Below are 14,906 nucleotides of genomic sequence, written 5' to 3' on the forward strand. Positions count from 1 at the left end.
AAGATAGATTTTATTTTTCTTTTAATTTCTTCTAAAAGAAAACAGCACCAACACTATGATAAATAAAACTTAATCTTCATCCTCAGAGCTACAGAGGTTATGGGGCATGGTAAGACCTGTGTCACCAATTGGCTGTTACTGAACCTATTTGGCTATAAATTTAGAATTTTTACAAACTCACTTCCATTTTAAGTATTGACAATTAATCTAATTATTCTATAACACCATTCGGCCCATCTTTGTGCAATCCAAATAAATATGCCTCCAGGACTTCTGTGTGCCCATGGTCATACTTCCCAAAGGGAGTCATTTTAAGCGAAGTAAAGGGCTGGCCTTGACATTGAGAGGAGAGTCTCCAAAGTGAAGGTTTGTAGTTTAAAACCATGTACCCATGCTACCACTAGCTGATCCAGTGCCCTTGTATATCCTCACAAGTCATCCTCTGAAAGGAAAATTACAAAAGCTACCCCTTCCTTCATTCTAATAGAGTACCATGGCAGGACCCAGCAGAATCTAACACAGTTCAGATTCTATTCTTCTCTCATCAACTGACCACATGGTGCAGTTCACAAACCACCCAAGCATGTGCATATGACTTGAAACGGCTCCACCCAGCCTACCTGGACATTAAACCATGTGGATGAACAAATTTAAAAATCTGAAGAAGAAAGACAACCAGCAACCAGATTTCCCTACTATTGCTCTGCAATTCTGTCAGACTTTTGACCTCTGGGATCCTAAGGGTACACAGCTGGATGCAAGTCAGGGCTTAAACCTTCTTTACAGCCCATTGACTCATTGTCTGCCCGTGCTAGTCAGAAAGGAAGAAGAAAGATCTTGCACATATGCATAGGATGTTTCAGCCTTGAAGAAACCTAGAAGTGGCAAAGTAGGACAGGCCCCAAGAATAAGCACACAAACACATTGCGCAATCTGTTGATGCATTGTGCATTTGCTTTTACTTTCCCGTGCATTTAGAGGATGTTTAGCAATGCACTTTTACCCACTTCTCAGTTTTACCTGCAAGACTAAATTGAAGTGAAAAGCCACCACAGCTTCCTGTACCCACCTTTCCCCCTATTATTAGGAACATAGTAAGGTCACTGTGAAAGCAATTGCTAACTATTCAAATATTAGTTTTAATCAAAACGTTGATCTGGAAACCACAGCTGATGGATCTATCTCTTAACTGGCCAAAGACCCATATCATAAGGTACTTCTTGTTACAGAAATTTCCAGGGACAGGAGAGCCTGGTCAAAAGATCGGTTTCCCATACTCAACCTGTGACCCTATTTTTTCACAACCATTGTTATATAACCTTTACTCTTTGGTGAATAAAATAGGACTTTGCAAAATCTAAAATGGATCTCCTAAAACCCCCAATACCAAGTCTAGAGGGCTGCAGGGAGAAAGAATGCCCTCTGTTCCCTTCCATTCCTCTCTTCCCTACTTCTGTCTCTGGACCCAGCCACTGACACCAAACACACTTGCATTTGAGCTGCACATGGAAGCAGCTCTGCAGCCTTTCTGGGCCGGAGAATGCTGAACAGTCTCCTCTATTGACCTCTTAGGAGGGATGATTGCTGTTCTTTCTCTTGGGGGAGTGGAACTATTCTCTATTTCCACTCTGGAGAGAGCAAGAGTGAGTGAGTAAAGATGAGCAGTTATAACCTTGCAGTGGAGCCTCCTGTGCCTGACAGCCCCTCGACAGCTGAATAGATGGTGTCTGCTTAGTCATGAAACCCTTTTATTTATGTACTAGGGCTCAGAGAAATGCAAGCAATAAACCAGTGTTTCTCATTAACCTAGAGTTTCCACTAGGGGTGGAACAAAAACTCCACCACAACTTTTTTTATTTTAAAAAGAATAGAAAAAAAAAAAAAACAATAAAAACAATATAGAATTTCAAAACAAAAATGATAGAAAATGAACAATGGTTGTTATATGGCATATTGTTATCTTCAAAGTAGTTGTTCAGATTACCAGATATAGCCATGCAAAATTGATCAAACAATTAAGCCTTAACTCTTCCTTTCAATAAACCAACAGAAATTAATAGTACAATTATCTTAGCTATTTTATATATATATATATATATACATATACATATATATATATATGTATATATATCCCTTCCTTCCTTCTTTCTTTCTTTTCTCCTTTAATCTGGGGCTCAGAAGCCTATATGCAGGAAGTAAACTCCTGGGATAAAATGCAGCAGGAGCATAGAACAAGCTACAGCCCTGAAACTTATTTTGTGACAATGTTATAGCCATACTGTATTTTCTTTTACTTAGATTTGTCTTCTGGCAAGTTTCGCTATACCAATGGCCTCAGAGGAGAAGAGAATCAAATAAATGCTAAAAGGCCACTTCACTAACACCCCAGAACTTGGTACCTCTCCAAGATAATGGCACCCAAGAAAAGAGAGATTAAGCTCTTTTTCTACATCCAGAAGAATGTTGAGCAGCTCTGCACACTCTGCCCTGCACACTAGTTTCAATTTGAGACAAGTTCCACCTGAACAAAGAAGAGGCTCTGCAGGAGAAAAACATTCCTGACAGGAGTGCTGCTGCCCACAGAAGGAGGTAAATTCAGCCCAAAGTAAGAGAGAGTAGACTCTCCTGGTGACTAGGTTTGTTTGTGAACACATGAGAATAATCCTCTCTGAATCACAAGTCCCCAAAATACTCTGGCAACATGTTTTAGGAGGTCAGTGGTCCTAAGAGAATGGGTGGGTTCAAGGGCCAGAGATATCTGAATCCTTGGTTTTTAGGTAAAGCCACTTTGACCCCTAAAGTGAGGCCACCTGAAGAAACAAGATTTAAAGAGTCATATGTCTTAACTTTCTGTTCTTAGGAAGATTTTTGGGAACTGGCAGGGTAGTGAAAGAGCCCCATTTCTGCTCTAAAATGTCAGGATTACCTTACCTACTGCTTCAAACTTCACCCCACCTTGATGTCAGCAAAATTAATTGTGGGTCCTACAACCAAGATATCCCAGATCCACTTGCCAGGGCTGTGAATCTCAGTAAATTTAAAACTTCTTACATTTTAAGAAGTTGAGTTGGTTATCAATTTTTAAAGCAAATTTTTGGTATATGAAAATTTCATATCATTGCAAATTTAACTGTGCAGTGGTGGTCACACAATTCAAGCTGTGGAAATACGCATTAAAAAGTTTGAAAATTTCCTATGACTCTGACTCACTGTCTGCCCTGCCAAAGTTTCCCTGCTTGATAAACCCTCACTGACATCACACCATTTTCATATCCTCAAAAAGCAAGTTATGTGGCCTTGAGAATTTTCACTTAGCACTACGCTTCTTAAATAGGACCACACTCTCATGATAACATCAGCAGTGGTGTGTAAAGAGCACTTCTGGCCCCGGGGACTACTCTCTCCCTGAAGACTTGAAGGTAGAAAGCAATAGTCGCATTTGTAAAGAGTGACTCTTAAAATTTTCCCAAGTAGCTATGACAGGCACATGGAAATGTTAATTACACAAATATATGGTGAGAAGCAAATTTCCATCCCTGGATTGCCTTGTCAGTTCCAGAGTTCTCCACCCAAGCATTGACCATTGTTGATAATTTCTTAATTATTCTACCAGAGAAGACATGTGATAAATGTACCTCCAATATAACAGCTTGCAGATGACTTAAAAGAGTAATGTTTTTAGTGATTAAGTACTTTGGAGTCACTCAGAAGCCTTATTCAAGTGTGCATTCTGATCTAGACTGGTCTGGAGCCAGGCTGCAAGTCTGTAGATCTCACAGGCTAAGGGCAATGCCAACGGCGGTGCACTCCATGCTTTAACCACATTGGAAATTCCAAGTATTCAGAACTTTCCATCTATTCGAATACAGAGTTAAAATGTGAATCAATATAAGGTTTTAAATGTTCAATATTATGAAGTTTATTAATATTTACAGTTTTCAACCCAAAAGTCCCATTTGGGGATATCAGTGTAAATAACAGGGGGGAAATGTCCATTGATAGAGAATAATTGCATTCATTATAATACATTTATACCATGAGACCTTGTGCCTTTATTGCAAGAATAGAGAGACTTCAGAAGTAACTATTTTACTTACAGAAATTCCCATAAGGCATTTTTGGGTGTGTAAAGTCAGGTTCAATAACTGTGTTATTATAATGATCCTATTTTAGCCAAGTAAAAGACAAATCTTGTGTTTGAACATATTTATATGTGTAATGTCTACATCTTATTGATATGCTGCATTTTATTCTATGACCATATGGAAAATGCACACTAAGTTATTCACCTAAATTTAAGGAGTAGGTGGTAACTGTGGGTGAAAAGGCAAATAAAAAGAAAGAATGAATGAGTGAATAAATGAATGAATGAATGAAGATAACTTCATTGAAATGCATGTTTAATGCCATATTCATGTAAAATTATATATATAGTATCTATATAAACTTGTTTATACGTATAGAAAAACCTTATGTTGTCAGTAAAAATAATGTATAGATACTATTTCATTTTTAGCAATGTATAGATTTTAAGACAGATGTGATATTTTAGTGTTCTTATACATGGTCTTCCCTTTTCAGCTCATCAAGATGAAAGGAACAGTTAATTCCTATTTTTTATTCCTTTTGACCAATTATGCATGCTTATATCTGGTAATCTGAACAAGTAATTTGAAGACAACAATATGCAATATAGCAACCATTGTTGTATTCCTACCATCTTGTCTAGTGAAACTCTGTATTGTTTCTAATCTTTTTTTGTTTTTATTTTTTATTCTCTTTAATGGTTTGATCAATCTTGCATTCTTACATCTGGTAATCTGAGCAACTTCTTTGAAGATAACAATACATAATATAAAAGCCACTGTTAATTTCTATCATTTTGTTCTGAAATCCTGAATCATTTTTAATGTTTTGGCTTTGTTTTGTTTTTATCTGTGATGTTGGTATTTCACAATTTTTTTTTATTATTCTCTTTAAAATAAAAAAAATTTAAAATTATTTTTAAAAGATGACTTTGCTACAAATGTTTGAGAATCCTTGCTTAATTCATTTGGACCTATATAACTCCCAGTAGGCTTGCGGTAGGAAAAAGACGAAAAGAAAAACAGTGAAGATTACTATCATAACAATGACCAACAGCACGTGATTTAAGTTCCCGTCAAATCAATTTCTTCTAGAGAGGCATCATTACAGTGATGAGATTCCCTTGAGGACATTCCTCTCCAGATAGCTCTAAAATCATAATACCTTCTTCTCCCCTTTCCATCCCCTCTCCCACTTGGAGCTGAAGAAGTAAATGCCGAAGTAGCAGTAGCTATCCCACATCATAGCACAAAATGTGAGGCAGATTATGAACGATGTGAGACACAGACAATTCGAAGTCTTTTTATCCTCAGAGTTAAGAAGCATTATTTTTCCTCCCAACCACTTACCCACATCTGAACACAATCAGACAGACAACTAAAATACATAAATAGCAGATCAACTAGGAAAAAAATAGAGCCACACTTGCATTTTGTTTTGAAGACTTTCAGATAAAAATCAAAGATTGTTTCCAAGCCACACACAGCCCCGGTTTTACAGTCCAGGGCAACACTTTAACCAGTTAGAAACAACTGAAGACAAGTTTCTAGTTCTTTTTCTTTTGAGTAACATCCAGAAATAATTTTGGTCTGATTTAAATGGCAAAGATATAAGACTGAACTAAATATGTAACATAGTATAATTCAGAAACTGTCACTCAAAATGTTTGCTTGTAGCATCCAGAACAGACTTTAATCTGCAAAGTTATAAACCTTAAAAAATGTAATCTAATGCATTTGGGTTCTGGGATCCAAAATGTTCATTTGTATGGGAAATTTAAAAGTACTGAAACACCTAGACATTCAAAACATCTATTACTATATATCTTCTTCTTTTCTGCTCTTTTTTTTCTGAAGGAAGTTTTCAGATTAAGACACAGACAGTCTTTCTTTTTGCCATTTTTATTTGTACTTGTATTGACCTTTTTTTACAGCAGCATTGATAGTGTGATGTTTACTTGTGCTTTGTTACAGAGTCTGCTTAAGTTGACAGTCTGAGGATTTCAGGTGCTAAGTAAATGCAATTGTTTAGTCTTATTTGGCAAATAACTATGTCCTATTCACTTCTACTTTTGTGAAATACATGTTGTCTGTCAGTTAGACAAAGAAACTCTAAATCTGCATGGAGAAATTAGTGAGGACCTTTAATGAGAACATCATAGATTTGATAAATTTTAGTAAGAACAAGATAGAATTCATCTATCAATGTCATTGGTTTTAAAGAAGTTGAAAATTTTTGTAAAAGAAGTGCTTTTTTATAATATCCCATCAGGGTTTTTTTATTTGATTTTTAAATTGTGGTTTAATTAGGAAGCATTTCTTTTATTGAGTGTACCTAACTAATGCTCCCTCTAGTTTACCTTTGCTAGAATTCTGAATTATTGGATGCCATGGAATTGATATTTTGTTCTAAAGGCACCACTATTCTTATTCTCATCTTTTCTGTCTTGGCTGGTCTCTCATTCAACACAATTCAATTTGAATGGATTGAATGCATAGTGTATCACTCTTAGAGAAGGGCAATGCAAATCTAAATTCTTTTCTCCTTGTCAAATGCTACACAGATATTTATTGTTAGAGTTTAGTATCATCGCGTTTAGCAGGAGTCTGATTTGACCTACTTTGACGGGAATGTGTTGTGCAGTTATGATTTACTCACCACAATGACTGGGCTGACCTATTTCCAACTCTAGAAAGTTTCTCCTAAGCACTTACTAAGATAGACTATGAATTAAAATTATTTTGGAATTTCTTCTTCAGACAGGAAACAAATGACAGAAAAATGCTACTACAAAATTTTAACCTGGGTTATTCAGGACACAACATTGTTTTACATGACAATCTTTTTCTTGTCCTTGAGTATTCATAATGACTCATTATCATCCTTTAGACCCAGAATTCCCCATGTAGTTAACTCTTATCTCCTTAAGTGACCAGTTTAATTCTCCTTACTAGAATAATGACTCATATCTAAATCAACTTTTTTTAAATTCTCTTAGTTAAAAATTGTTCATGGAACTTTATTAAATTTATCTGCTGTGTTTTTGAAGTATCATGTAAGACATTGCTTATAATATTTTTTATATTTAACATAACACATAAACTATGTTTATACATAGGACACATGGAAATACAACTTGAGAAAAAACCCCTCGATATACCTTTTGTGGAATTTATATTTTCCCAAGTTCAAAAATTACCCAGAAAAACCATCCATCCATTCATTTTTTTATATCATTACCAAAGTGCTGATTACATGCATTTTGGGTGTTCCCTTATTGGGGAAAATGTTTTTAACACCTAGAAACCACAAGTAGAGTGTCAGATTAAGCAAAGTTCTTTGTTCCCACAATTTGTTCAAGAACAATTTGTATCCGTAAGCAAAAATTGACTTCAACCGGGCTTTAGCTCAAAGTGCTGACTTAGACCATGTGCTGGCTAACAAAGTAAAAGGTAACAGGCCGATAGTCAGAAAAGGCCAACCATGAGCTAGACTTCAGAAACTAAGCAGAAGAAGGAAGTAGGGAATCGTATTAATTTCAATTCAAAATTGGCTAGAGACTTTTATTGCATTTGCATTGCCTGGAAAGCAAGATTAAATCCTACTCATTTGAAAACTCAGTTTCACAGTGCACCACTACTTCAAAGTGGCTAAAACAAAATCAGTCTCTGGTGTATCACAAAAATAAAACCCATGTGTCAAGACAGAGCTGTTGTCTAAACTATGTAAACAGGAAAACCTAATATCTCTAAAGTTTCCTACCTGAGCAGCCTTTTGTTGTTGTTCAGCAAGCATGTTGGTACAACATCAAGAAAACATCCAGGGGCTGGGGATTTAGCTCAGCGGCAAAAGCGCCTGCCTGGCAAGCGTAAGGTCGTGAGTTCGGTTCCCGGTACCGGAGAAAAACCAAAAAAAAAAAAAAAAAAAAAAAAAAAAAAAGAAAACATCCAGAAGCTACATGCAATGGCTCACGTACTGATTCTTTGGCCTAGTAACTCACCACAAGGTAATCCAAGTGGGAATTATCATACCAAAAGATCTGAACCAACTTTATGTTCTCTACACCGGAAAGAGGGAAGAGACCAACAGAGAGGGATAGGCCGAAATGTGTTTAAGGCTATGACTTAGCTTCCTTTGCAATTGAAATAAAGATGTGAGTTCAAATTAAGATAAGTTCATTAACCAATCTTTATAAAACTTGAAGGCAATGAGTTTTCAGATTTGAAAATTTCAATTAAAAACTGTCTTATCCCTGAAAAACTCAAAAGATTTCCCTTTTCTTATTTGTTTCTCTGAAATAGCAGCGATACATGCATTTGCTCTTATGAAAACTATGAGGGCATTACAGACTGTAGGAAATATGGGAGGAGGGCTCTTGAGATAAAGCTGACGAGCATTTGTTGCCACCCCAAATCCCGTTCTGTGATCTTAAACAGAAGAATTTGAAGAGATATCAGAGGGGAGCCATTCAGGCAGCTAAAGGATTGGGAGATAATGTAACGATCAAAACACAGAGGATTTGAGATAATTCTTCCTGGAAGCAAGATGTATTTGCAATTTAATAATCTTTTGATATGTATGAAGACTCACCTTAAAGCTGTGAGTAGTAGCCATGACAGGTTAGCGGTGATGATGGTGATGCTGATGCTGCTGATGGTGGGAGCTAGTAGATAACAGCAAAACTGAAGAATGTCCTTGTATGTGAGCATTTAATCACTCGGATTTTTTAGGAGCTATTGCTGAATTCCAGGCTATAAAAGGTTGCCATTCTCCCTCTGCAATGTATTTCTTTTTCATTAGTAACCATGACTTGCTACTTCTCTCTTCTGCATAGGTTTCTTTCACTCACCATTCAGAACTTCGATTTTCTTTTGATAAGGGTTCTCAAGATTATGGCCACGGTAATGGTAAGTTACTTGCTGGCATTCATAACTTACTCTTATTTTGCATTACAATCATTTCCACAACTGTTTCATAAACAAACATTTCTTGTAATTGCAAAACATCTACCTAGAAAGTTGAGGGGAAGACGTAGTGACATTGGTTTCTTTTTTCAGTGTTAATCAGAGAAACACTGAAAGTGATCCTTTATGACTAAACATTTAAAGAAATGAGACTACTCAAGTTAATGAGGTCTCTCTCTGGAGTCTGTGGTTAGCATTAAGTGTATACTTCCAACATCCTTTTTTTAATCTTGATTCAATTTTTAATTGAATTTTCTAGCTGATAAAATTTAAAATTTCCAAATAGCTGCCTTTAAACATCACAAAATATGCATTTGGATCCCATCTTACTTAGTTCCTCTGTGACTGTGAAATACAGCAATGAATTATCACCTTGATGATCAAAAGGGAAAAAAAACTTCTGAGCAATAGTGAACCAAAATTGATGGGAACACAATGGGGAAAATTTAGAAACTGCACCAAAGTACCAGGAAATTGGCAATACATTATTTCCCAATAATGTGAGAGTCAGGTAAAAACTTACAATGAATTAAAAAGACAAGATCAATGTAGTAAATATTTGTTCCCCATAAAGCACTGGAATAAATTCCAGACACTGGCGAAGTTTGCTTACCTCATACCATCCTTTGGTCAATAAAATGAGTTTTTGATACAAAACCAGAGAGTGAGCACCCTCTTTGTTTCATTCCTAGCTGTCTTTTCTTCCAGTCCCTTAGAACAGGACTAATTTGCTAGATGGTACTCATATCCTATGTATACATAGTACCAACACAGAAAGCTAAAAAAAATTTCTCTTAGCTCCAAAAAGAAACTAATTTGGGCTGGGGATGTACTCAGTGGTAGCGTGCTTGCCTAGCATGCACAAAGCCCTGAGTTTAATCCCCAGTACCACAAAAAACTAACAAACAAAGAAACTAATATGATCATTTTTATTTTGAATTGACTGACTTTGAGGACTGAATAAAAGAGCTTAGGTTTGCATGAAGTTGACAAAAGATGAAACAGCAGAACCAACTTTTGGGTCAAAAGACAGCTAAGAAAGCAGATTTAATAACTCAGCCAGCATGATGGATAGGCACCATATGTTGAACACTTATTATGTGCCAAGTTGCTGCTAAATAAATTACAACTTAAATTGACCTTTGCAGAGGGCTTACTATATGCATTTTAAGAATTTAGAAAACAGAGACTGACTGACAAAGCATCTTACATGTTCTGTCTCTCCCTACTCACCCTATAACTTCACTGAAGGGCTCTGTAGCTCTCTAATGGAACTTAGTCTTTTCCACATTTTATCACGGCTATCCTTTTCAATTGGTTCATTCTCTTGTGCTATTTTAAAATGTAGGCATTTTGAAGTATACGTATCTGAAAATGTTTTCATATCTTTCAGGTCTAGTCTCTAATCTTGTTCAAGAAATCAATACTTTAAATTTAAGAATTTTGTCAAGAAGTTTTGTTTTGAGATTCTAATAGTTTTCATTCATTTATTTCTTACTATAGATGTTCTGTGTATTCTGAGGTGATCTTTTAACCTTTCTAGACACTTAAGACACTTCATCTATAACATGGAAATGATACTACTATTTAAAAGTGTCGTAGTAAGGCATTAATAAAGCAAAAAATGCCTGCAAAAAGTAAGCAACTGTAAAAAACAACTATCTCAGAAGCTCTCCTATCTTAGTGGAGGAAGAATTGGTAAATTAACTGAAATTTAATAGAACAATAAGTAATTTTTTAAAAAAATACACTAAACTTTTTACTTAAAAGAAATTAATGAACATTTCATTTTCAATATATTCATGTAACAGTGATATTTTTATTAAGTACAGTCAGTCCCTCTAACTGTAGTTTGATAATGTTTTCTATATAAGTTCATAAGGTCCCATCCAACAGTTTCCAGTTTCTCTTTCTTCTAAGTATAGTAACTAATAATACTTGTGAAACTGACAAAAATACATTGGCTGTTCATAACATTTATTAATCATAGAAATTGTCTCATGCCTGTATGTTGCAATATTTCAATGCAATGGATGAATCAACTTTATCTTTCAAATAATTCAAACATTCCCTATAGAAATAACCATTTTTATTCTACTCTTACAGTTCATCTGTTCATCTAGTATGTAGTCAATATGTGTAATTATAATAGCAAATACATCCATCATGAATCAGTTTCCAGAAAACATAATGTGTCTTTTGGAAATAAGTAGCTCTGCTGATCAACTTATCTTGGGGAGTCAACACGCTGGAGTCAGTGAGATCAGATGGAAAAGCTTCTATTACATATGGTTGTTATTATATGGTTGTTATTACTGTTCTCACTCTTAACACACAGTCTAGCAAAGAATTTATTAAAATAGCTGGAAACAAGAGGACAACTGAGTTTTACCTTCTTGCATCAGTTTAATGGGCTGCTAATCCTGCTCTTCCTCCTAAGTTTTGTAGGAATGACAAGAGAAAACGCCAAGGAAGGCAGATGTGAAAATAAAGCCAGTGCCAAACCTTCTTTTAGACAAAGAAGGAAGTCCAGGGAGTTGAGAGCTAGAGTTAACAAGTGGCAGAAATAAACTTTGCCTTTGTAAGACTTTGATATGTCACTTTTTCAGTCCCCTGCCCCATTTCTTCCCTACCTGTTACTTATAATAAAACCACTAGAAAATTTAAAATGTTAGATATAGCTTTTAATCCCCTTATTTAACCTTTTGCATTTATTCTATGATAAATGCAATTTCACTAAAATCATTTAGTTCCATATTTTTCAGACAAAAGTTCTTAAAAGTGAAAGTTTTCCTTTAAAGTGAAATTTTAAAAGGAGTTACAATACATTCAAAAATTAACAAGAGACCTGTACTAATTATAGAGGAGGCAGGTGGTACCAATGCTACCCTCATCCCCTGAGGACCTCTACAGAGGCCTAGAGCTCTACAAAAATAACAAATAATTTCAATAATCTAATTTCTACCACACACCCATTCAAAAATCAAGTGTATTACAAACATGCACACACTTTGAAGCACTGATAACTAAAGTAGGTTTTATTGCAAGTGCCTTGAGAATACAGAGCAGTTATTATATGGGACAATATGCAACAAGGTTACCTTTGATTCAATTTACTTGCAGCTGCCATCTTGGATTGCTGTCCTCTCCTTTGTCCTTCATCCTCTGCTCTTCTCTAGCTATCTGTTCAAGCTCTCCTCTTCATGCCATACTTCCCCTCACATATGCATACCAGACAATTGTTTCTTCTTTTTTTTGGTACTCAGGACCTTCTGCTTGCCAGACAGGCACTTACTGCTGACCTATATCCCGGCCCAGTTGTTTCTTTTAATAAAACAAAGCAAGCCAATTATCTCCTAGTTCGAAAATCAGTTGCTAGCCACACATGACTACCCATTGCTCCTAACCATACCCTGGGAGGGCAGGCCATAGTTCATTCAACCACACACTCATCTTTTCCCCTCCCTCAACCCCAAAAGATTACCTCCCTGTCCTCCTAGTCAAACATGCTTTCCACTGTTCTTGTCTCTACTATGAAATAAAATGTAGCTTGAAAGAAGAGCTCTCTGTCCTTTGTGCAAATATATGAGCATATCACAATATAAAAGAAAAGATTTTTGATTCATCTCACTGAAGTCTCATGAACAACATATAATTCTTCAAATCACATCATCTGGACTATGATTCATCTCTTCCTGTATTTGTACTGTGATTCCACTTATTCACAGTAGAATACGAAAGCCTGACTTCCTTTTCAGTAATACTTCCCCCAATCAGATATTAGAACAGACTTTTAAGAGGTATTTCCCTCTTCTCTTTTCTCCTCTCCATAGATTTTTATTTGTACGTTAGAAAGATGCTATTGAAAAGATTAATAAAATTGACAAAAGGATTTAGCTAGACCATGTGAGAAAAAAAGAGAAAAGATTTTAATTAATAAAGTCAGAAATGAAGGAAGAACCATCCCTACTGACTTTACAATAATAAAATTAGTTATGAGAATGCCATCACCAACCATATGCCAACAAATTAACCTAGAGGATAAATAAATTTCTAGAAATACAAAGTACCAAAATTCACTCGAGAAGAAATAGAAATTCTGAATATTCTAAACAAGTAAAGAAACTGAGTTAATAATTTCCTTTTTTCAGATATCATTTTATTATCATTAAATTTTAATTTTCATTGGTACCATTACATACTGATTACATCCTTTGTGTGGAGCTGGTACATGTATGTAACACCTCCCTATTCCTTTCCTCATCTTCTTAATCTCCCCCCACCTCTCTGCCCTCCTCCATCTCTGGGTTCCCTTTCCCATTACAAAAGATCTGCCTGTCCATTTCCTGTTATCTATCTTTTATTTTCTCTTTCTTTATATTTTTAATTTCTTATGTAATAGAAGCCATGTGGTTTTCAAGTTTCTGTGTCCGATTTATTTCGTGTAACATCATGGTCTCAAGTTAATCAAGTTTTTTTTTTTAGTTTAGTTTATTAGCACATACATAGCAAGTAATGTTTAAAATCCACTGGGATATTGGTACATTTAAATAATACACCATCATTCTTCTTTTCATCCCCTTTCTCTTCCCTCCCATCTCCTTCCACCCATCTGTTGATCCTCTTCCTTTGTTTTGGTTCATGTCTGCGGCACGTGTTTACATTCTCAATGTGGAGTCAGTACTTATACATACATTCCAATTCTTTTTTAAGCGCACCCCTCCCCCTCCTTCCACCTCTTGATCCTCTTCCCCTTTGAGAATGACCTATCTCTCTATTTCCTATTATCTATTTTTTGTTTTGCTCTGTATTTTTACTCTGGGTTTCAAGTTAATAATGTTTTAAAACTTCCCACAAATAAAATCCCAGAACAAATGGCTTTTGAGATAAATCATACTAAACATTGAAAAAATTTGATTCCTATGTCTGACAAACTATTCAAAAAATAGAAAAGGATGGAATTCTTCCCAATTTACCCTGCGATGTCAGCACTGCTCTCTAGTAAAACCAGATAAAGACATTACAAGAAAACCACAAATCAATATCCTCTTGGAATACATATATAAAAATTCCCAACAAAATACTAATAACTTGAATTCAATAATATTATAAAGCCATTAGCAAATAAGATTTATCCCAGGAATGGGATGTTGACTTAACATCTAAAAATGAGCAAAACTAAAACAGTATATTAGTTGAATTAAAAAATGAATAGTACGTGTCATCTCAGTAGATGCAGACAAAGCATTTGAAAACCCAACAATGTTCATGATTAAGATACTCAACAAATTAGGGGTAATTGCTCAGCAAGATAAATGGTATCTGAAAATATATTGTTTTTAATAGTGAAAGAATCCTTTCTCCCTAAGGTCAAGAAGAAGGCAAAGATATCTTCCTTCATAAGTGCTATTCACCTTGATATAAGAGATCCTACCTAACTAGTGTAATTAATTAACTAAAAGAAGTAAAAGGCCTCCAGAATGGAAGAAATAAGTAAATCTATTTCTGTTTACTTATGACAGATCTTACTCACAGAAAATTTTCTATATTCCCAGAAAATGCACAGAAGGAAAGAAACTATTAGAACTAATAAATAATCTCAGAAAGATTGCAAGTAATAAGATCAATATTTGGTAATCAATTGCTAAGAGCAATTGTATTTACACACAAGAAATCAACAGCATGAAATGAAAACTAAAGGCACCAGAAAGAAAAAAATAAAGAATTTAGAAGCATGTTTAAGATGTAAAGCTTAAGACTTGTATAATGAAAACTACAAAACATGATTGAAAGAGAAAACTTTAGAATGAAACCTTAATGAAAAGTACATTAACGAACTACAAGACCTAGGATAAC

The 14,906-nt window shown here is 35.2% G+C and overlaps 1 long non-coding RNA gene across 2 annotated transcripts in view; it reads right to left on the bottom strand.

Moving 5' to 3' along the window:
• Positions 1–14,906, bottom strand: part of LOC102010072 — a 31,603-nt gene that overhangs the window by 12,382 nt on the left and 4,315 nt on the right. The window contains exons 1-2 of one of the 2 annotated variants that reach the window (XR_001234330.1): positions 12,152–12,329; positions 8,677–9,096 (exon numbers count right to left, since the gene is read on the bottom strand). The exons of the other annotated variant lie outside the window; for it this stretch is intronic. This is a non-coding gene — a long non-coding RNA (uncharacterized LOC102010072). Of the gene's footprint in view, positions 1–8,676; positions 9,097–12,151; positions 12,330–14,906 lie in introns of those variants that run through there. 2 annotated transcript variants of the gene reach the window in all.

This window comes from Chinchilla lanigera, unplaced genomic scaffold (assembly GCF_000276665.1).
Source record: "Chinchilla lanigera isolate Chin_1 unplaced genomic scaffold, ChiLan1.0 scaffold00025, whole genome shotgun sequence".
NCBI classification, from domain to species: domain Eukaryota; kingdom Metazoa; phylum Chordata; class Mammalia; order Rodentia; family Chinchillidae; genus Chinchilla; species Chinchilla lanigera.